Source organism: Galleria mellonella, unplaced genomic scaffold (assembly GCF_026898425.1).
Source record: "Galleria mellonella isolate WM207_F2 unplaced genomic scaffold, CSIRO_AGI_GalMel_v1 utg65, whole genome shotgun sequence".
NCBI classification, from domain to species: domain Eukaryota; kingdom Metazoa; phylum Arthropoda; class Insecta; order Lepidoptera; family Pyralidae; genus Galleria; species Galleria mellonella.
Window position 1 is genome coordinate 2,231,976 of NW_026442138.1, and position 13,662 is coordinate 2,245,637.

The 13,662-nt window shown below is 36.6% G+C and overlaps 1 protein-coding gene across 1 annotated transcript in view; it reads left to right on the top strand.

Moving 5' to 3' along the window:
* LOC116412661 (cyclin-dependent kinase-like 4) overlaps positions 1-13,662 on the top strand; it is a 46,373-nt gene that overhangs the window by 16,939 nt on the left and 15,772 nt on the right. The window lies entirely within an intron of this gene.

Here is a 13,662-nt window from a genome sequence, read left to right on the forward strand (position 1 = left end):
GAGGTTTCTTCAGGGTCGGCAACGCGCGCGTAATACCTCTGGTATTGCAGGCGTTCATAGGCTACGGTAGCCGCTTACCATCAGGTGGGCCGTATACCTGTTTGCCACCTCAGTGGTATAAAAAAAAAAACTAGGTATCATATCGTATAGGGAAATTAAACATAGATATAGTGGTTGGAGAAGAATACATGAATTAGTTGACAATTTTTCTCAAAAAAAAAATTTAAAATACACTTGGTTTACTAAGCCGAAAAGAGTTTTATTTCGAGTTTCTTGCTTGTGTTTTTGTTTCGGAAACACTTCATGTAATAATCTAGGAATGAAAAGAAATATGGTAACATATTGTATTCTCGTTCTACTGCCATTATTTTACAAAGAACCTACGACTTCAATTACGATTAGAAATTTCGCCTTAAATCGAACCGATACGACAACATAACCTTCAAGAAAAGAGTATATTCCTTTTTAAAAGGCCGGCAGCACACCTGCAATGCCGTTGGTGTTGTGGGCGATCATGGGCGGCGGTAGTCACTTACCATCAGGTGAGCCGCATGCTCGTTTGCTCCCTGTGTAGTAAAAAAAGAAGAACCCCAAAATTAAGAACGTGTCTAGTGGAATCAGCTTAATAGGCGTTCCTTTGAGGACGGTCATCATTTCCACCATTTCCACTAACAAACATGACCTCCATGGATTCCTGCATTTAACAACCCTGTACCACTTGCATCCATCAACACACAGGGTAGTGTTTGAAATTCTAATAAGTCTACCGCTGTACCTTTCCTTTTCATCCATTCCATTAATCCCTATCAATCGGGGGAAAAGGGATTGTTAGCAATGGAGTTTGACAGCCCCATTGCTAGCAATATGCCCTATTAGGTCTACCTCCACGTGGTTCCCCCTGGAAACCATCGTGAACAATTCTTGTTGAATTCGTCACGATGGGCTAACTGACCTGCTTCATCCTCACCTATCATTCTACACTGGTGCCCCGCCGGTGTATACCGTTAGCGCGGGTGGGGTAACCATTGCATTATCTCTCATTAAAAAAGAAATCCTTATCAACCTATCCTTTTAATTCCTTACCACCAGGTGGAAGCTGCTCGTCAGAGTACTCTGTACACACCATGATACCATTCGGAGTGGATGTACGACGGAGAGCTAGTAACTATTATATGTAATTAGTAATTTAGTAGATTTTGTACTGTAGAGTGTACTGGGTGGTTAAAAATAGGTAACTTGGCAATAACACTGCTATGTTTAATAGATGATAATAGAATGGTAGCCTCGCCTGCGTTAACTATATACGTTGGCAGGGCACCAGTAAGGGATGGTAGGTTTTTTTTTAATGGGTGAAAATGGATTGGTAACCCGCCCGCGCTATTGGTATACACCGACGGGGCACCAGTGGAAGATAATAGGTGAGAATGAATGCAGGTTATTTGGCCCACCACGATGAATTCGACAAGAATTAAACATCATGGTTTCCAGGGGGAACCGCGTGGAGGTCAACCTGAGAGGGTATATTGCCAGTAATGGGGCTATTAGACCCCATTATTAATAATTCCTTTCCCCCCAGGGATGGTAGGTTAATATTTGTCCTCTACGATTATATGGCACAAGACTTCTAATGAGGTTATCTCTTCGATTAGTACCTTATTGATAAGATTATTTCATGCGTGCTCTTAACCAGAGGGAGACTTTGTACAAAAGTCTACCTGATGGAAAGTGGTGACCGTCGCCTATAGACATGAGCAGTACCATGGACATAACAGAGTATACTGTTTCGCCCATGATACCCCCATGCGTTTCCATTTCTAATGACTCAGGTGTTGTTCCTCTGTCCCCTGTAAATTCACTGCCATATCTCACCTTTCAAATCGAAACACAGCCAGGTACACGAATGGGACAGAGGTGCCCAAACAAACGACTTTTGTAAAAAGTCTCCCTCTGGAAAATTATTGTGGTATTTGATGTCCACGCGTTATTATCATCGTTTGCAAAACAAAATAATGCTATTGCTGGCGTTGTATAATAACTGCACGTTTTATAGGTACGTAAGTCTAGGCACGAAGCTTAGATATTAAGTTCTGATAAGGTTTCCAGGTTAGCTTATCATTGATCGAACGTTCCACTGTTAATAAGGCTAACAGTAAAATTTAAAGTGATAATATTAATAGGGACTGGAAGTAGTGTGTTAGTAAATTTATTAGGTCAGACAGATACCTTTGTTTAAACTGTATGTTAAAGTTAATAGAATGACTAATAATTATGACGATGTAAATAGTGCTTTGCGGCGTCTCCTGCACTGGTTTACAACTAACAATCTTATGTTAAACGCTAAAAAAACAAAATGTGTTAATTTCTCTCTATCTAAAAGTTTTAATACTAATTGCAATATTAAATTAAATGACGAATCTCTCGAATTTATAGAATCTACTGTCTTTCTAGGAATCACACTAGATAATAAAACACAATGGGGTGCACAAATTCAAAGCCTTGCAGCGAAACTAAGTTCAGCAGCTTTTGCCGTGCGTAAAGTTAGACAGTACACTGATACTGATACTGCTAGATTAGTCTATTTTAGTTATTTTCATAGTTTACTCTCTTATGGAATATTACTATGGGGAAAAGCGGCAGATATTAAGAATATATTCATATTACAAAAACGTGCCGTTCGAGCGATCTACTGTATGAAGAGTCGTGACTCATTAAGAGAGAAATTCAAAGAGGCAAATATTCTCACCGTTGCTTCTCAATTTATATATTCAAATATTCTATATGTTCATAAAAATCTTGACTTATTTCCAAAAAACAGCAATATTCATAATATTAATACTAGATTTAAAGACAAACTTGCTGTCCCCAAGTATCGTTTAGAAAAAGTTAATAGGTCTTTTATGGGAATAGGTATAAAAATTTACAATAAGATACCAAAGGATATGTTGGAATTACCCTTAAATAAATTCAAAACATCTGTTAAATCATATTTACTGAGCAAAGCCTATTACTCACTAAACGATTACTTGAATGACGAGTGTGCATGGCAATAGTTGTTCATGCACTGAATTTTCATTTAATGTTAGACATAGACACCTATATAAATATACATTGTAAATAAACTGGCTTTAAAAAAAAAAAGTAATTCAATTGAGTTTCTTGCCAGTTCTTCTCAATTGGATCTATATACCGAACTGGACGGTAGGGTAAATATAAAATTATAATGTAAAAATTTGACGTTAATAAGCGGCTAAAATGTCCTACATGAATAAATGATATTTGAATTTTGAATTTTTTTTTTGAATTTTATGTATAATGTAATTTTAACATCAAATTTATGTTACGTTCGGCCCCGAAATTTCGGAAAATATTTCATGATAGAACCTCTGAGGGCCTACCATGAAAACCATGAAATGTTTTCCGAAATTTCGGAGCCAAACGAAACACAAATTTGATGTTAAAATTACATAACATATGCCGTTTGGAGATATTAAAAATGTTAAAATATTGTTCCTTTGGACTTTTATGATAGGATGTATGACGAACGAAATGTTAAACTCCATTTATTGGTCCGATTTTGGTATAAACGAAAACACGAAATTGACTCCGAAATTTCGGAATTTCATTTCATGATAGACCCTCACATTTTATTTTCGGCACGTTTGTATTTGGATGAAATGAAATTTATTGCGATGAATGCAGTTAAAGATAATATTATACATTTTGTGTGACCTTAACATTTAGCCAGCTTGGCATGTAACATTTTTATATGTATTATTATTGTTAACTATAACATGCAAACAATTATTTTAATTTTACACATGCATTTTTCACCATGAAGTCAGTCACCGGCTCATACATTTACAACTATATACTCTATACGAGTATAACATCCTACATTCAAGAATCAATTATGTTATGTCGTCCATTTTACTTGCAAAATAATCTTCAAGTGTATAGAAACATTTTGTAATCAACCATTTACGTAAAATGTCTTTGAACCTTTTAAAACACAGATCAATAAGCGAATTTGGTAGTTTATTGTAAATTCTTATACATGATGGGTAATTGTTACCTTGATACAGATATGTTTTTATGTTTGGTAGCTTAAGCCTTCCAGGATGTCTAATAGTGAATTTATAAAAGGCATCTCTTTTTGCAAACTAAATAGGAATGTTTTTTACAAAGAGGCAACACGGTACGGGAGGGAAAGGGGTTGTTAGCAATAGAGTTTGACAGCCCCATTGCTAGCAATTTGCCCTATCAGGTCGACCTTCACGTGTTTCCCCCTAGAAACCATCGTGAACAATTCTTGTTGAATTCGTCCCGATGGGCTAACTGGCCTGCTTCATCTTCACCTATCATCTTTCACTGGTGCCCCGCCGGTGTATACCGATAGCGCGGGTGGGATTACCATACCATTTTCACCCATAAAAAAAAAAAACAATCCAGTACGAAGTACATATGTAGAAAAAATATTCTATTTATTATAAGTAATATTATTGGTGATTGACGATTACTACAAGTTGTTGTTACAAACTCCGTGGTGATTCATAATAACCCTATTGATTTAAGTATAACTACTGTATCGAATACTATGACCAATGACAATTTACTTAGAAATTACCTATATGCTATTAGAAAACTATTAGAAAGTAGCTTTTGACGTAGAAATAAAATACATAGCCGTGGATAATCCATATTTTGTTGATTTATACTGATTCAGCCATAGATTGAGCATAATTTATGTATGTGTGAGGTATGTTTCATATCACAACAATACGCTGTCTGTAGAGGGTTTTTTTTTTCAATGGGTGAAAATGGTATAGTAACCCCGCCTGCGCTAACGGGATACGCTAGCGGAGCACCAGTGAAGGGTGATAGATGAGAATGAAAACAGGCCAGTTAGCCCATCAGGAATTAACCATGATAGTTTTCAGAGAGAACTGCGAGGAGGTCGACCTGGTTGGGTATATTGCTAGCAATGGGATTCTCAGTCTCTATTACTAACAATCCCTTTCCTCCCAATCAGGTCAGTTAGCCTATTATCACGAACTCCACAATTCCTTTCCTCCCTTGTCTGTAGAGGGTAGGCAATGAAAGAAAAAGGGACTCAGTAATCATTAATGGGTAAAGATGAAATAATAACCTAGCTTAACTATATGTTCCGTGGGGGAAAGGGATTGTTAGTAATGGAGACTGAGAATCCCATTGCTAGCAATATACCCAACCAGGTCGATCTCCTCGCGGTTCTGCCTGGAAACTATCATGGTTAATTCCTGATGAATTCATCATGGGCTCACTGGCCTGTTTTCATTCTCATCTATCACCCTTCACTGGTGCTCCGCCAGCATATACTGATAGCGCAGGCGGGCTTACCATTCCATTATCACCCGTTAAAAAAAACTGTCAACAGTGAATGGATGTAGTCATTTAAACACCGAAATCCAACAGATAAATTCACTTTCAAAATTAAAATAATATTAAGGATAGCCTAGTCATATATGGATTGAATATTTTTCGTGCACCGAAAAAGCATAATTTAAACAACTGTTTACGTCCCTCTGTCTACATAATTATTAATGAAAAAAAAAATATATGATCACGAACACGTTTTCTAAACAAGGGGAATTATAGTTAAACGCACGACGTATTTTTAGGGTTCCGTATTTATCCGTTATCCGTTCCGTGGCCGTGTAGTTCCGATATAGAATAGGCTACCCCTACCTTTCTCGTGGGTGTCGTAAGAGCTGACTAAGAGAGGGCGAGGGATGGACAGCAGCGTCTAAAACATTTCTAAAGCCCGACTGGTGTTGCTAATCCGCCTGCCAAGCGTGGTAATTACTGGCAAAACTCCCCCATAGACTGCCATAAAGAATAGTCCTGAGCCACCTGCATCCACTGACTCCCTGCAACGCATATCAGGTCGTCACTCCATCTAGTGGAGGGTCGTCGTACACTGCGTTTACCCGTACGTGGTAGCCACTCAAGAACTTTTTTTCATTCCATCCATTCAGATAAAAATTAAATTTCTAAATCGGTTTAGAACTGACGGAGTTACATATGAGGTAACAAATATAAAGAAAAAAAAAATTATGACCGAATTGCAAATCTTTTCGAAATCGATTGAAAAAGTGGAGTGACGATTATTTGATTGAAATTTCCAATTAAAATTAATTTGTCTATCAATCAATTTCAATCAATCATTTATTTGCACAAAAAAAGTACAGTTATAAGTTTGATGTTGTAAAATATATAGAAGTTTTAGTTTTATACAACTTAGAATGGCAAACAAGCTGACGGCCCACCTGATGGAAAATGGTAACCGTCGCCTATAGACATGAGCAGTACCATGGACATAACAGAGTATACTGTTTCGCTCATGATACCTCCCATGCGTTGCCATTCCTGAGGACTCAGGTGTTATTCCTCTGTACCCAGTAAATTCACGCCATATCCCACCCCTCAAACCGAAACACAGTCATGCAAACACAACTGCTTTACAGTTGAAACACGAATGGGACAGAGGTACCTAAGCAATCGACTTTTGTACAAAGTCTTCCTCTGGTGAAAGATGATAGAAGACTATGTTTTATCATTATAGGAAGTACAAATAATATTATTAATGTTGAGTTGGTAGCTTTTTCACTATTGTGGCTCATAAAACCACCTACTTTATAAATATTTATTTTATAAATTCATAAATTATGTTTTTTTTTTATGCAACTTAGAATGGCAAACAATCTGACAGCCCTTCTGATGAAAAGTGATAACCGTCGCCTATAGACACGAGCAGTACCATGGACATAACAGAGTATACTGTTTCGTCCATGATACCTCCTATGCGTTGCCATTCTTGAGGCTCGGGTATTATTTCTCCTGTCTCTGTAAATTCACTGCCATATGCTGTATGCCTGTTTGTCACCTTTCGTGGTATAAAAAAATCTGTTGTGAATGTAGTTCTAAAAGAAAGAGAAAAAAAATAATCATATTAAAATTTTGTACGGAATCCTCAATAGGTACGTGAGTTGATTCTATCTTGTCTGGTATTATATTAACTTGTTTATTGGTTACACCCATCAAAAAGAATAAAATTACGGACAGTATTGGTTTTTACCCCATGCAAAGGAGATCCTTAATAATTTCACTGTATTTATTGCTAACGTTGTATAACGGGGAACGGATTGTTAGTAATGGAGATTAACCCTACAATGAATGATTTTTTTAAATCGTGTCAAAAAAATATATGTGGTTCTATATAGTGTCTAGACATAATAAATGATAATAATAACAATTAAAATTCTTTAATTTTGTAGATATTTATTTTTTCAATTCTGTTCCATATGTGGTACAGTATGCATTAACACTAATATTTGGCTTTTAATTAGGAACAATGAACATAATCATATATTTAGTTTTATATTAAGAAAAGCTTTATTTATGAATGAAATTTATTAAAACATTTATTTGTCTTTGTTCAAACACAACTCAACACAACACAAAATATATATGTATTTCCTTTACATTGTGGATACTTATAGCATTGTCTCTTCTCATTCCATATAGGAAGATGATTAAATTTATCAAATCTTACATCTCGAGGGGGAAGGATTACTCTTTTTTTCTTCTTCTCAATCATGTCATCTGTGGTAGAAGTCTTTTTCTTTGTAACGATGGACCACACATACAAAGTCTTTTAGCGATTTCCAGTTTAAAATCTTTTAATTTAATTTGAGTTAGCTCATTCTTCTATTCTCTTACCCTTTTGTGCAGTAGCTAGCAATTTATGGTGACAATGTCTAGAAAATGTTAAAACAAACGCAGATACCAATCTGCGTTTGTTTTAATTGTCAAGATTGATGGTGTAATTATGGGAGTGGAGGGGGAAAGGGATTGTTAGTAATGGAGACTAAGAATCCCATTGCTAGCAATATACCCAACCAGGTCGACCTCCTCGCGGTTCCCCCTGGAAACTATCATGGTTAATTCCTGATGAATTCATCATGATGGGCTAACTGGCCTGTTTTCATTCTCATCTATCACCCTTCACTGGTGCTTCGCCAGCGTATCCCGTTAGCGCAGACGGGGTTACCATTCCATTTTCACTCATAAAAAAAAAAAACTACCAGTTCCATTGCTAGAAATATACCCTGTCAGGTCGAGCTCCACGTGATGCTTCCTGGAAGCCATCGTGCTGAATTCCAGGCGTATTAATCGTAATAGGCTAACTGACCTGCTTTTTCATTCTCACCTATAGATAGATAGATAGATAGATACTCTTTATTGTTTCCTCCAAAAGATTACAACAGTAAACTTATTATAAATACAAACAATCACAAGAAATAATCACAATGAGAAAACAATGGGCGACCTTATCGCCTTATAATATATATCTCTCTATAATCTCTCACTAGTACCATTTCATTATCATCCATTAAAAAAAAAAACTTTAGTCCTCAGGAATGACAGTGCATGAAAGGTATACATGACGTCACAGTATACTTTGTTATGCCCATGGTACTGTTTATGTCTATAGGCGACTACCACTTTTCATCAGGTGCGCCATCAGCTTGTTTGTCATTCTAAGTTGCATAAAAAAAATAACCAATCCTATCTAAACCAGAGGGAGACTTTGTACAAAAGTCGATTGCTTGGGTACCTCTGTCCCATTCGTGTTTCAACCGTGAAGTAGTTGTGTTTGCATGGCTGTGTTTCGGTTTGATGGGTGGGATATGGCGTGAATTTACTGGGTACAGAGGAATAACACCTGAGTTCTCAGGAATGGCAACGCATGGGGGTATCATGGGCGAAACAGTATACTCTGTTATGTCCACGGTACTGCTCATGTCTATAGGCGATGGTTACCACTTTCCATCAGGTGCGCCGTCAGCTTGTTTGTCATTCTAAGTTGCATAACAAATAACCAATCCTATCTTTCACATCATTTTTAACCGACTTCAGAAAAGGAGGAGATTATATGTTCGACTATATATTTTTATAAGAGTCCTTCTCAGATTATTTCACTGTTGGCTGCGAATCTTATAATTATTTATCGATCGAAAACTTACGTCGCGTAAGACAAGTGAGTAGGCCCTCAATATTTCATATAAGCAACTATTTTGCGAAACGCAAAATGGTATTTCGTCAATCTCAATATGAAGATAGACCTATTAGTTACAAAATCGATTGATGGACCACAGTGTAAATAAATCGACAAACTAAACTGACCGTGGCATAGTTTGTGAGCATGCGAGCGTCTCCATCTCGCAGTGTCAAAACTCGCTTGTCGCAATGCGCCCGCGCAGTTCGTGTGTGGGATTCATTTGCATAACGTACACCTCGGTTCATGTAATGTGGAATAAAATAAGAATAATAACATTATTAATAACTACCTGTATACCACGGCTTCGTTTGCATGAATCATTACTTAAAATATTCTATGTGCTAGGTTGGGATGTAACCTATCCGTATATTAAATTTCATTCAAATCCATTCAGTAATTTTTGCGTGAAAGAGTAACAAATTTTCAACGTTACAAACTATGTCGAGTCCTGACAATGTTTATTGCCTGTTTCCTCATAATCTATCCTAGCTTGAGGACCAGGCAATTGTTATCTGATATGTGAAGTACACGGGTAATAAAAGATGGAGCTGAGTTATCGTATGTTAATTTCAAATTTTATCCACTTTCATAACTCGCCCCTTGTGAGTGATTCCTTTGACAACCATCATGATTAATTCATTGTGAATTCATCACGATTGGTCTGACTTCGTTTTCATTTATCATCCCTCACTGGTGCCCCGCCAGCGTTACCGATAGCGCAGGTGGACTTACAATATCATTATTATCTCTAAAAAAACGTAAGTGATTTTTGTACGGTCATAGGTAAATGTTAATTAGCTATATATCCTTTTAACTCGATCGCCACGAGGTTCCCAGTTAAAATCGTCCTAGGTAAATAGTTTATGGCGAATTCGCTACAACTGACTTGAATTCACCCTCATATGTTATCTCTCACTGGTAACCCAGCAACGTAAATCAATACCACGAATAAGGCTACCATTGGATTTTTACCCATATAAAAAATATTGATTTAATTTTACTAATATATTAAAATTAAAACTGAGTGATGTCGTAAGAGGCGACTAGGAGAGGGCGATGGATGTGCAGCAGCGTTTTTCTTAAAACTTCCCCAAAGCCTAACTGCGGTTGCGAATCCGCTTGCCAAGTGTGACAACTACGGGCAAAACCTCCAAGTGGCAGGCTTATGTTCATCACTGGACAATTAAAGGCCGATATGATGGTGATGATGATGTCTGTAAATAAAAGATAAAAAAGATTTTTATTTTAAATATAAAGGATTTTGTCTGTGCATTTGTGCCAACATCACGCAAGTTCTACTGCACCAAATTGGATGCAGTTTTTCACAGCTATATTCCTGAAGGTCTAGGAACTTAATGTATGATGTATGTTTTTTTCTTGATATGCCATTTAGAAACAGTTTACTACTTTCAAACATACGTGTACGAAGTCGCGAGTACATTTTAGTTAAGAAAAAGTTAATAATAATAATAATAATCCCCCCAAGGGATTGAACCTTGACGTGGTGGGGGGGCTTAAGGGAAGCAGGTACAAGTGCTTGGTCAGGACATCTCGACCACATACCCCAATAGGGAAGTACTTATTGACAGAGTCAATAACAACAGGACTATACCCTTCCTACTAATCATCCCAAACACAAAAACCCTTATGGAGCAAAGTGAAAGAAGATATAATTTACGGTCGCTGCCCGGGGGTCGCCGGGGCGCACCTGGAGCCGGTGCTGGGTGCTCCAGTCTACGAACCACCGGTGATGAGACGCTGAACAGGCGGGCTCTCGTCACACAAGATGCTACAGCCGGTCGTCGGGAGTTGAGCAAGCGGGCTCACGACGTTGAAGCTACAGCTGAATCTATAGGCGATGATACCATCTCACTTTTTTCATCTATCCCTTCAACTCGCCCCTCATACATGACACGAAGAACATCTACTGTTTCTTCTTCTAGTACGCTAGATGGTGTTGTGCGAGATGTCATTACAGACTATGAGCTTGCACCCACCTCTGGTCTTAACCGAACGCGCAGGCGATGGACACCTGAAATGAATATTTTTATACTGCGCACTTATCTACAACTAACAACATTACACACCGACACCAAGAATTATCTTGAACCTTTACACTTAAAATTCATAGAAATGTTTCCAAATATGAATGTCAGCCGTCAAAGAGTAGGAGACCAACGTAGAGCAATAGTACGCAATAAATTGTTACCTCAAGAAACAATAAACCAAATTTATGACGATGTAAGAAAAGAATTATCTCACCCTCATCATATTCATCAAAACCGCGAATCTGTAAGAAATATACAAAAAGATACTTCTGAATCACACAACCCACAAACTCAAATTCATATGAAATGGACAAATGAACAAAATGAGAGCTTAATACGATCCTATTATAGGATAACACAATTGGAAACAAACAAAACAGCTTACCGGAAATCATTACATGAAGCTTTTATTAGAGATTTTCCCACATGTGCTCAATTAAGTGAACAGAGAGTTGCTGACCAAAGACGAGCAATTATACATAATAAGTATATTTCTGACAATAGATTAAATGAAATAAAACAACAAATAGCACAAGAATTATCAACTAATCTTAATAACTTAAATAATGGTACAAATGAAGCCAACACCGTAAATGAGCCCAACACTGCTAATACTGACAATGAAAATCTAAATAATATAGAATTCAACCTTCTAGAACAAGATCCACTGGCTTCACAGCAAATAGAAAGAGATCCAATAATAGACGAAACTTATCGAAAGGCATTTCAATATTTCAAAGATATAGAGCCTACAAGCAGAAATCACATTCCTAAACAAAAACCATCTAAAAAACTGGCTAAAATAGTACATTATCTAAACGAAGTAACACTGTCTGAAAATATTAATGCAGAGACAGATTTCATCACTTTACAAACTACAATATATTGTGCAGCTTGGACAGCAGCTAAAGTAAATGGAACCAAATTAATACTGGAACCAGTGGAAAGATCCCGGCAAATGAAAACTCATAAGCCGAGTTGGCAACGGCGACTAGAAAAACGCTTAGAAGACTTGCGTACTAAAATAGGTAGATTAATCCAATTCATAAATGGTAATACAAATAGAAAACTAGAAAAACAAATAAAAAACATAGTAGAACAATATAAAACACATTCTGCACACGAGGAATCTAACATGCATCTCACACACACACTTGATACGCTTAAACAGAAACTCGCAGTCGTATCAGGTCGCTTACGAAGGTACAAGGCGTGCACATTAAGAAAGACACAAAATAAACAATTTTACAATAATGAAAAGTATTTCTATAGAAATATTATACAAGCAACGACAAATATACAAGAAAACAGAAATAGTGATAATAAAGGCAATCTACCAGATATGAAGAACCTCCGTGACTTTTGGTCAGGAATTTGGGAAAATCCTGTTGAACACAACATGCAAGCTGACTGGATACAGTCTGAAACTGCAAATAACAACTCATCTATACAAGAAATGACATTTGAGTACATTCCAATGACCACGTTTAAAAAAGTACTAAGTAACCTACATAACTGGAAATCAGCAGGTTCAGATTGTATCCACAGTTATTGGTATAAAAAATTTACTAAAACCCATGAACATCTGCTTAAACATATTAATCAATTCATTGAAAATCCGAACACAATCCCAGATTACATCACCCGTGGAATATCTTTTATGATTCTTAAAGACTTTAAAGATCCTGCTAATCCCGCAAAATACAGACCAATTACGTGTTTACAAACGTTATATAAAATTATGACATCCTGCATATCTGAACTAATATATGAACACATTGCCGAAAATAAATGTCTAGCCGAACAACAGAAAGGATGTAGAAAATTTAGTCAAGGATGCAAAGAACAATTAATTATAGATTCTGTGGTCTTAAAACAAGCCTTAAAGTCAAAATCTAATTTATTTTCTATGTACATTGACTATAAAAAAGCTTATGATTCTGTCCCTCATTCATGGTTAACAAAAGTACTAGAAATATACAAAATACATCCAAAAATAATTACCCTTTTAAAGACGGCAATGAAAAATTGGACCACTCAATTAAAAATACCCACATCATCTACAACAATAGAGACGCAACCCATTAAAATTCAACGAGGTATCTTTCAAGGTGATGCACTAAGCCCTCTGTGGTTCTGCCCTGCCCTAAATCCCCTTTCAAATATATTAAATTCAACACAATTAGGATTTCATATTCAAGAAAAAAGTATTAATGGACATCCAGAACCTAACGAAACCATAAATCATTTACTTTACATGGATGACATAAAGCTTTATGCCAGTAGTGAAAATGATCTCATTCAACTAGCTACCCTCACTGAACAGTTTACAAAAGATATTAAAATGGAATTCGGTATAGACAAATGTAGAATAAATTCAATTAAATGTGGGCAGTATTTTCAACACCACTATACAATGACTACAGGAGAACAAATCGAACCACTAGAAGAACAGGAAACATACAAATATTTAGGGTACAATCAGGCACGCCAAATTCAATATAAGGAAATTAA